Source organism: Stegodyphus dumicola, chromosome 6 (assembly GCF_044657685.1).
Source record: "Stegodyphus dumicola isolate Sdum_Otavi_A_Nest chromosome 6, ASM4465768v1".
NCBI lineage: Eukaryota > Metazoa > Arthropoda > Arachnida > Araneae > Eresidae > Stegodyphus > Stegodyphus dumicola.
In genome coordinates this window covers 18,540,020-18,550,361 of record NC_140773.1, presented here as the reverse complement: position 1 = coordinate 18,550,361, position 10,342 = coordinate 18,540,020, and the positions used below count along the sequence as shown (strand labels likewise).

At 35.9% G+C, this 10,342-nt stretch overlaps 1 pseudogene; it reads right to left on the bottom strand.

Moving 5' to 3' along the window:
• Positions 1–5,557: 5,557 nt before the first annotated feature.
• Positions 5,558–5,636, bottom strand: LOC118194777 (U6atac minor spliceosomal RNA; annotated as a pseudogene).
• Between the last annotated feature and the right edge of the window lie 4,706 nt (positions 5,637–10,342).

Here is a 10,342-nt window from a genome sequence, read left to right as displayed (position 1 = left end):
GTGCATTAACGAGCTCTAATCAGCTCCCTGATTGGTTACTTAATATTGGTGCATTACCGCATCATTTTAAAATTTTATTGGTCATTTCTTCGAATTCCTTAGATTTCATAGCGAACGGATTATGTCCCTTTCAAAGATTAATGTTGTCATTGGTAAGTACCAAGAATTATTGGTATCGGAATAAAAAATTGTTCTTTAAGACCTTGTTTTGGCCAACCTGGCTTTCCTAATCAAAGATTTATTTATAAATTGTTACAAGGATTAGAGGAAATTTATTTTAAATTTTTGGAGAAAACCTCGCTAATTGCTTCTTCAATGAAGTGCGAGAAATGTGGATCACAGATGAAGATCGTTAACGGACCCAATTCTGAGGACGGCCGTATATGGTATTGTCGTCACGGTGGAAGAAATAACTGTTGTAACGGTAAAATAAGTATTAGACAATCCTCTTTTTTTACAAGCAGTAAACTTCTAATGTATTTGTGGCAGTACTGGTGACCCATATCACTATCTGTTTGATGGCTCGCAGGGAATTCACATTTAAAAAGACCAACTGCAATCAATATGAAAGCATGGTTCAAGAACACAATTAAGAATAAGTATGCGCTCAGCCGCATTAGAGACTGCACTGCCATTGCTAAAAGCATTGCTGACAACCTGGAGTGACTACTTTCCTTGGACACCGTGCCATCAGCAGCCTGCTCTGTACATACATTAATTTACTTAATGTCTTGTGTTTTTTTTTTTGCTGTTTTTAATTATATTTAATGTATTTAGTCATCTTTACATCTGTACCTGATTTTTATAGCACATCCTTAATATATCTGTATGCCTAACATGTACGATAATAGCAAAAAGCGTCCCGCTTAGTCTCAGCAGTCCCCACCATGCACCTTCTTTCCATGTTCTGGTTCTTATTTCAATGTTCCTCGTTTCGTGGCCAATCCCCGGAGGACACAGTACTAAGCTCTTTATTTATGTTTATTCAGAAATTTATTTGTAATTCCATCTCGACGGAATCCAACAGGCTGAAAAGCACCTAACCCAGTGGGCCAGCTGTTCCGTCGATGGTGAAAAGAAAAGAAAGTAAACTTCTAATTGCTGTCATTTCAGCTCTAGTGTACGAAGCGTTCTTATTTTAAAGTTACTTATTTTAAAGTATTTGAATTTAAGTAATATTTAAGTAATTTAAGATTTAATAATTTAATTCTTTCAAACATTGGTATGATGTTTTTTAATTCGATATTCAATTTAAGTAATATTTTAATCCAATTAAACGTTGACGCAATGTTTTTATAAAGGTGTTTTTATTCTACTTTTTTGCTATATGAAAGTAATAATTTAACCTTACTTTAGTATTTTATACTCCTAGTAAATGTATTTATTTACGTTTGCCTGACATCTTAAAAAAAACTTTTTCAACCAAAAATAATCCATTATTTATACCGATATCTATTTTTTCTTAAAGTTAAGAATACTTTACTATGCGTAAAATACGTAAAAACAGCGTTTTTCAAGATGGTTGACGATTGTAAAAACCGAGCCAACCATTGCGCCAAAGTAAATCGCCAAAAATCAGTGCAACCGTCTACCGAAGTAGCACCGTTTTAAAGTAGTTGCAAATAATTTATCTCAAAATTGTTTTCGAGATAATTTGTAGGCCAAATAAAATAATTTAATATGACATCTTCTCTTCAACTCCAGGCTTTTCAATATTTGCATATGCATTCATTCTGTATGTAATCTAGATTAAAGTTTACATTTGATATATGCTTAATCTTTATAAAGTTGTGATTGTCCTTCCAGTTATTACAGATAAATATAAATAAGGTCCTGCTCATTGATGGAGGCTAATAAGCCATAAGAACTTTTATAGCAGATTTATTTTATCCCTTTCTGTAGATTTTCAATCATACACGTATAAATTATTTCTTCTTGTAATTTATAGTTTAAAATTCTTAAAAAAGTATATATAAAACAACGAATAAAGTTATATGTAAATGTTGAGATTCATTATGATGAACAATACACGGTACTATATTATTTTAAAGCGCTAAGAATACTGGAAACATAAAGGCAATCGGGCGAACGTATCGTCTCTGGTTTGTAACAACAGAAATTAGGAAGTGAGAGCTTAAAATAAGCTTACTTATTAATCTGTCAATCTCATTTTTATAGAAAAATTAGAAGTGTAATAAAATCAATCTGCTAAGGTTGCAAGAAATTTAGAACGAGACGTTAAAGTCAAATAGAGTAAGAAGTGCAGAGTGGCAATGCCTAAATGAGCATTAACGTGGCCCTGAATATTTGTGACGTAGAATGCGGCTGGCCGAAACTAAAACCGTTAATATTTAATTCTAATCAGCAGGATAGTATTATGACTCTGAGACTTGCTCTTTCAAATGGAGGTTCAAATCCCGGTGAGCGGCTGGCCGCAAAGACGTTTTCTTGGTTTCCCATGAATAACGTGGATACGAGTCTGTCTCCTAAACTATGTCCTCCATGAGATCATCCCTTTCTTCTAGTACATAGTTCTTGCGTTATTTGTCATAATAAGACAAATTAATAATTTATTTGATTAAGACAGCATGGAAGCGCAACAGAAAAACGATAAGAAAGGTTACCAAGAGTTTATAGTATATACCGTCTTACACTTGTACCGGTCTCTACACTTGTCCTACACTTTCGGTGTCAACACTTGTCTACACTTGTCTACACTTGTCTTACACTTGTCTTACACTTGCGTTCCGATCTCATTTGATGAAAGTAGAAATAAAAGAATAGGGAAACTAATGGATTAATTAGCTTAATACTGTATACCATAAATCAGGAGATTAGTAGCAGAATAAACTTGAAGAATTCAAATCACTATTTCATCGTGAGATGGTTGAGTTCGTCATGAAGCTAATGTATTCTGAAAGCTAATTATATGCTATATAACTACATATCTAAAAGCAATAATAATAAAGCACTGGTTCAGATCAAAAATTCACTTTTTAAAATTATCCAAGTTGGTAGATGGATTCGGATATCTCGGCATGCAGAGCAGCCAACCTTAGAACACGAAAGTCTGAACCCAAACAGGATTTGTATATTATCTGTCACATTAATCGTATTAAATGATAAATATTTAAGTGCTTGCTGTAAGTTTTCTTGCAAATTTATTCAGCGTTCTTATAATTCCTTTATTTCGCCTTATTTCAGAAAGAAACCGCAAGTCGGAGAAGAAAAAGAAATGCAAAATTTAACACAGCTGATTTAAGTCTGGAATATATTACAATGGAAAAAAATTGTGTCTTCCTTCTGCTCTAAAAGTTGAAAACATCAAATATTTGACACCGAAAAGAGATACTATTTTCTACCTTAGCTCCCTATTTTTCGACCTACATTTTGTACTCTTTTCATAAGATATAAAACTCAAAAAGTAATGTTTTCAGGTTTCTGAATGGTAGATATTTTCTATGTTAAAGGGAATTATTTTCAACTTATTCAAAATCTCAAGAATCTCATATGTATTTAAACGAATTGAAAATAAAATACAGTTTTAATGTAATTACCATAGGCTTACTCACAACACTTTGCAATCTACAGCTCGTTGATGATCTACAGCATTTTAATTATGCACAGTTAATATTTTCATTTCTGTACCACCTACCCATCTATAAGTACACTGGTTATCATAAATTAAGGAAATACCACAAAAATAGCGATAACTCCCTCAAAAATAAGCCAAACCGAGTAAAATTTGAATATGTTGCCAAGTAAGAGTAGCTGAGTAAAACTCCAATATGCAAATTAGTGGCGCTGCACTCGGAATACGTCCTCTGCGAGGAGCATAAAAGTCCATAATTGAGAGCAAGCCCACATATTTCACTGCTATAGTTATATCAGAAATCTGAGATAGACGATTCGTAACAATGACCTCCAGGCATCATTTGCCTGCAGAACTACGATAGAAAACCATTGAGAAACTAGAGGCAGGACAAAGTCAAACAGAAGTGGCCAGATGGCTAAATGGGAGTCTTTCTATGATTCATAGACTTTGAAGACAATTTCAAATCAAAGATTCGGCTCCTAGGAGGTTCAGCCAAGGACGACCAACTGCTACGACGAGCGCCGATGACCGATATTTGACATTATGTGCACTCAGGAATAGAACCGCTACTCCAACTCTTCTTAGATCCTCCCTTGCTGCAGCCACCGGAAGGTTGGTGTCAACGTCAACTATGCGTAGAAGGCTTCATGAAGATGGTCTGTATGCGAGGCGAACAACCATTTGCGTGAGCTCAAGTCACGCCATAGCAGGGACCGTTTGCAGTGGGCACGACAACATGTCCACTGGACGCCTGAGCAATGGAGGGCTATTCTCTTTACGGATGAGTCCAGGTTTAGTCTAGAACGCGATAGTAGGCGTTATTTGATATGGAGAGAACCTGGAACCCGTTATCATCCGTCAAACATCCGTGAAAGAGATGCATACAGAAGGGGCAGTTTGGAAGTCTGTGTTTGGGGTGGCATCTTTTTGGGTGGACGCACAGACCTCCATATTTTTCCAAGGGGAACCTTGAATGCTCATGTTTATAGAGATAGCATCCTTGATGCTTATGTGCGCCCATATGCCGGGCCAATAGGTGATGCTTTCCTGTTACAGAACGACAATGCAAGACCACACAGAGCTTGCATCGTATATGATTATCTTCAACAGGAAGCAATTATGCGCATAGAGTGGCCAGCTTGATCCACGGACTTGAATCCTATCGAGCACGTTCGGGATGCTTTAGGGAGACGTCTAACTGCTCTCAATCCGCCTCCTTATACCCTTGCCGAGCTTGCAACTGATTTGCAAAAGCAATAGCTCTCGCTTCCTGTGGAACTGATAGATCGCATAATTGAAAGCATCACACATCGCTGAATTTGCTGTATTGCTTCTAGAGACGATTATATTCCATATTGAAGGTTCTTTTACTCTAACAAACTGACATCTTCGATTTGTTCATTTTATACATGTCCTAATTTCTATACTACCATAATTGTCTGGTAATTTCTTTTTATGTCATTTGATACCTTACTATGTGTTGTATATTGTGGGTAAGTTTCATAAAATTCTACATGTAACTTTTTCAGTAATCGTGATTTTTCCTTAATTTATGATAACCAGTGTATTTATGTTAATTAACCAGTTATTATGATTTCAATATCTACTAAATTTTTTTTTCTGTAGTCCACACCAGAATGCGAATTAATTATTGTGTATTTAGGCTGAGGGTTTAATATAAACGAATTGGTTTAGCTAATGTGAAATTGTTATATTTTTCTGTATAATGTAATATGAAAATATAAAGAGATGGTAATCTGCTGAAAAAACAAGAATACAGGGGCAAGTCTATTAACATTGAGTAAAATGGCTATATCGCTAAATTAGTGAGACATTGGAAAGCTCGTAACGGTTTTGACGACTAATATTTCTCGCCAAATTTGGTTATGAATCTTCAGAATTCGCCAAACCTGGTGACATTTTGGTCTTGTACTGTATCTCTGTAATAGATATTGTAACTGCATAAATGTAATTGGTCACTACATATCTGTAACCATCCTTGTCAAGGGGAGTGCTAACCTTATCTTCTTTTATATATCTGTAACCTTATCAGGCCCTCATATGTCTTCCAGTAATTTTGAGAAGCAGAAAGTACTTGAAATACCTTAGCGGCCGGGTGAAAATTATATAAGCCTGGACAGAGCATCTGCCCTCAGCTGTTGTTGTTAGCTAATAGCTCAGCGAGAGTTCAGAATACTGAGGTATCTCCGAGTTAGCTTTGCTCTTTAGATGAGTTTTGCATTGCGTTGTGTTTAACATTCTTAGTAGTTTGAAGTGTAACTACTATTAATTCTGTGATACTTTGAACTAACTCTGTGATACTGTGAACACCTATACGAGTATTCCTGTGAAAAGTTCCAGAATTCTGAAGTGCTTCTTTTGATAAAAGAAATTTCATCAAACTCTCATCGGGCCTGTGTGCATTCAGTCTATTACGAAACCGTACGTACGCAAGAATATTTACAGCTTCTGGCAGCCCAGTGTTGCTGTTACTTACTATCCCGCCAGCTCTCCCTATATTTATTTCCTAATTTAGCATCTTGCTAGAAGTTTAAAATACGCGTCGTTTACTATGATGGGCCAGCTCGAGGATTGTATTTCATTTGTAATCTCAGACTACGTTACCTACATTGAAGTTTAACTTTATGCTAATTTAAATGCTCGCAAGAAGTGGAGGTTTATCTGACGCAATAACAATGCGGTATACTACACTGACATACTACACTGGCATACTATACTACACAGACTACTGGTATACTACACTGATATTTATCTGACGCAATAACAGAGGTAAATAAATAATTTGATGTGGACGCCACATGACTTTCTGGTACGGCCTATTAAATTACAGACATACTTTGCTGCACTTCGTTTACAATTACTTCCTCGAATTATCCAATCTTAATTAAGTGATCCCTTGAGGCATATTGCGAAAGATATCAAAAACTGTAAATTTTGAAGTTAAACATCCCGGTGAACTTCTCGTACGGGAGTCAAATTTCTAATAATTTTATTTTTTGATAGCGAGTACAAAACTTTCCCAAGTATAAATATAAGAACCGGGAGATCGCATTAAAAGTTATATTTCTTTACTTAACGAAATTTAATTTTTTTAAGATTTACCATTGACAATATATGAATATTTTTGCCATTTAAAGCACTTCTGTAACTGGAAGTATATGACTACGACCAAGGATTGCGAAAATAAAGGTCGGGTAAGGACTTTTAAGCTAGATGAGGGATTTCAGCTCGAACCATGCGCAGAGAATAGGAATAGATACTCAGGTGCCTGTGAGAGAACTGCTCTTTCAGCACCGGAATGCAAGAATTTGTTTCCAGTGTGGTGTCGGGAAAGAAGGCACTGGACATCTGAGGATTGGAAACGGGTAATGTGGTTGGATGAATCACGCTATACCTTATTTTGCACTGATGGAAGAAGTCGAATTTGGTGAGAACCCCATGAAGCCATGAAGCCATCTTGCCTTACTCGCACTGAGCAAGGGTCTGGCGGGAGTATCATGAAATGGTGCGTGTTCTGCTGGTATGCTGCCCTGGTGTTCCTGGAGATTAAACGAACAGCCATGGTAATACCTAGATATACTGTCAGATCAAATGCCCCCTGCCATGTTGCATTTTTACCCTAAAGGCTACAGATACTTCATGGACGATAATGCAACAATACATCGGGCCAGAAGTGTTCAAAATTGGTTCGCTGAACATAAGTCTGACTTCCAACACACTCCCTGGTCACCGCATAGCCCGGATCGTAATCTCATAGAAAATGTGTAGGATGTGGTGGAAAGATGCATCCGACATCACTCTCCTCTTCCATCTAATTTACAACATCTAAAAAGTTGCATAACCTATGCATGGTATTCCCCAGATGTAAATGCGCTCCGGAAGCATGTAGACGCGATGCCCAAACGAATCAGAATACTTATCCGTGCAAAATGAGGCCCAATAACTTATTGATTGTACCAGTGGTGCCCGAACTAAAAGTGGTCAATAATAATTGAACTGCTACCTTCGACGGAAAAGGTTCCGTAATGTCCACCCTCGAGCAATTGGAACTACTTTTTACATTTCAGAACAGCACAAAAACTATTGACTCTAATAACGGCGCCCGAAATAAAAGGCATTGATAATAATTCGGTTACTATTTTAGATGGAAAAGGTTCCGTGATGTCCTCCGTTTATCAGTTGGAACCACATTTTACATTTCAGGCTAGCAAAAAAACAACTTATTCACTCTAACTGTGGCGCCTGAACTAAAAGCTGGTGGATAATATTTGGGCTATTACCTTACACCGAAAAGGTTCCGTAATTTCCTCCCTGGAGCAGTTGAAACTACATTTTACATATCACGCTAGCAAAAAAACCTATTCACTCTAACAGTGGCGCCCGAACTAAGAGCTGGTGATAATAATTCCGCCACTAACATAGACGGAAAAGGTTCCGTGATGGTCTCCCTGGAGGAATTGGAACTACATTTTACATTTGCGAACAACAACAACAAAAAAAAAAAAAAAGCAATTGATTGTAACAGTGGCGCCCGAGCTAAGAGGTGGTGGATAATAATTAGGCTGCTAGCTTAGACGGAAAAGGTTCCGTGATGTCTTCCCTGGTGCAGTTAGAACTACATTTTACATTTCAGAACAGAAAAAAAAAAAAAAAAAAAGCTGAGTTTTTTACCCGAATGTTTTTTACCCGAATTTTTTACCGAATTACAAATGAATTCACAGCCCAACAGCAGCAGATAGGGTCGAATTTTTAGAATCCTGCTTCTCTAACAAAAGGCGCTTCGAGATCAGATATTTTAACTACATGGGAAACATTTCCATAGTGCATTATTACTTTTACTGTAATTTATTATTATATACTGTTACTTATATAATATACAGCTGCGCAAGTCCGGAAGCCAGGAAGAACCTGTCGGTAATTTAATGAAACCTCTCAAACAATAGTACACACCTGCAAACAACCGGGAAGCCTGGAATATACTAATATTTCAAGCAAACTTGGCAAACGATAACACATACCTTCAAACGGTTCGGAAGAAGAGAAGAGTGCATTAATTATTCAATAAATCCTGATAAACGATAACACGCATCTGCAAACGAAAACAAAACTTACAACTGTGATGTTATTTAACGGTAAAAGACCTGAATATATTTTAAGTGCCACTTTCTCCATCAATTACTATAATTATTATCTGAAAAATGCATATATATATATATGTATGTATGTATGTAATAATAAAATTCCATAGTCAAGAATACACTTAAAATTCGAACTGTATGTTCTTTTCATTTTTAATGGCGACGATCTGTTATTTGAAAGTACGTGGAATTAAATCCACAGCCCCTTAGTCAAGTTCTTTTCCCGCCTTTTCTACACGTACAGTTATAGAATGTTCTGGAAATATTTAAAGCCAACTGGATTGGCTGATGGGGCTGACGTCATTTCATGGAAGCTCCGCCTTTCCAGAGGCTATAAAAGGACTCGCAAAAGAATACCGGGGCTTTTTCTTAAATGTCACGATGCAGTAAACTTCATACAAAAAGTTATTAGTAATTCTTTTTATTTACTCCGGATATCTGATTTTGTAACTGCTATTTCTCCTGAATAATAATAAATGGATCCTGTTTTTTAAACTTATCGTCTGATAATTTAAGCTTCGACGAAAGTTGATACATCACATATATTTGTATATATGTAACATATAAAATACCTACCATTTTAATAATAAATTACAAATAACCTATTAACTCCTTGTTTACATTTGAGCTCTTCTTTCCCAACACCAAATACATTTAAAACAGTTAAAAAAAATTCTTATAATTAAAATTAGAGTTTCTACGCAAAAGCTAGCCATTCGGCCAGGGGGCAGGAAGACAGCTTTTTCGGTGAATAAAACTGAAAGTTTAGTTTTGGTCCCACTCGGCAAAAAGACACTGAAGATGCAGAAACTGAATTCAGTATTCTACTAAGTTTAAAATGTAAACAAATGACGGTTCGTTAGGTTTAATTCGCCACTTAGCAAACTAGTGCATGCAATAGTTGTAGAAAATTATTGATAATTTTACAACTATTGCATGCAGTTTAACCAAAGGCATAAAACATTAAGCGGACCATAAATATCACATAATTCGATCTCCTTTAAAGCAAAAAATGCGCAATTTAGCAACATATAAGAATAAAAAACCTAAGCTCGTCAAGCTAGGTACAGAGTAGGAACATATATACACATAATATATATTTATAAATGATTGGTGGAGTCGATTGCAACGAAAACGAGAGATGCGCAGCTACATGTTATAGCAGTCCCATATACAAAATACTAATGTTTTACAGCTACTTATTCTTGAGATATGCTAGAAACATACATACGTACAGACGTCAAGGAAAAGAAATATCTTCTGAATCCATTTTACAATCCGTTTTGGCAAACACAGACGTTTATTCTTTTCGTACGTACAGATGTCACGCAAAAATATCGTTCAAATGGTTTCAAGAGAGGCTGAAATGAATATTTTTGTTGAAGTATGAGAAATACGATGCCCGAAAATTTTCGCGATCACAATACTTCCTTTACTCCGTACAGGTAAGTAAAAAAACGGAGTGTAATTTTGAATTCATTTATTGTATAGTTAAGTAATATCTAGGGAGGTAGGTATGAGTTTTTTCCATAATATACTTTAGAAATTAAAGCTCAAACTATTAATAATTTGGTGAAAACTATTAAAA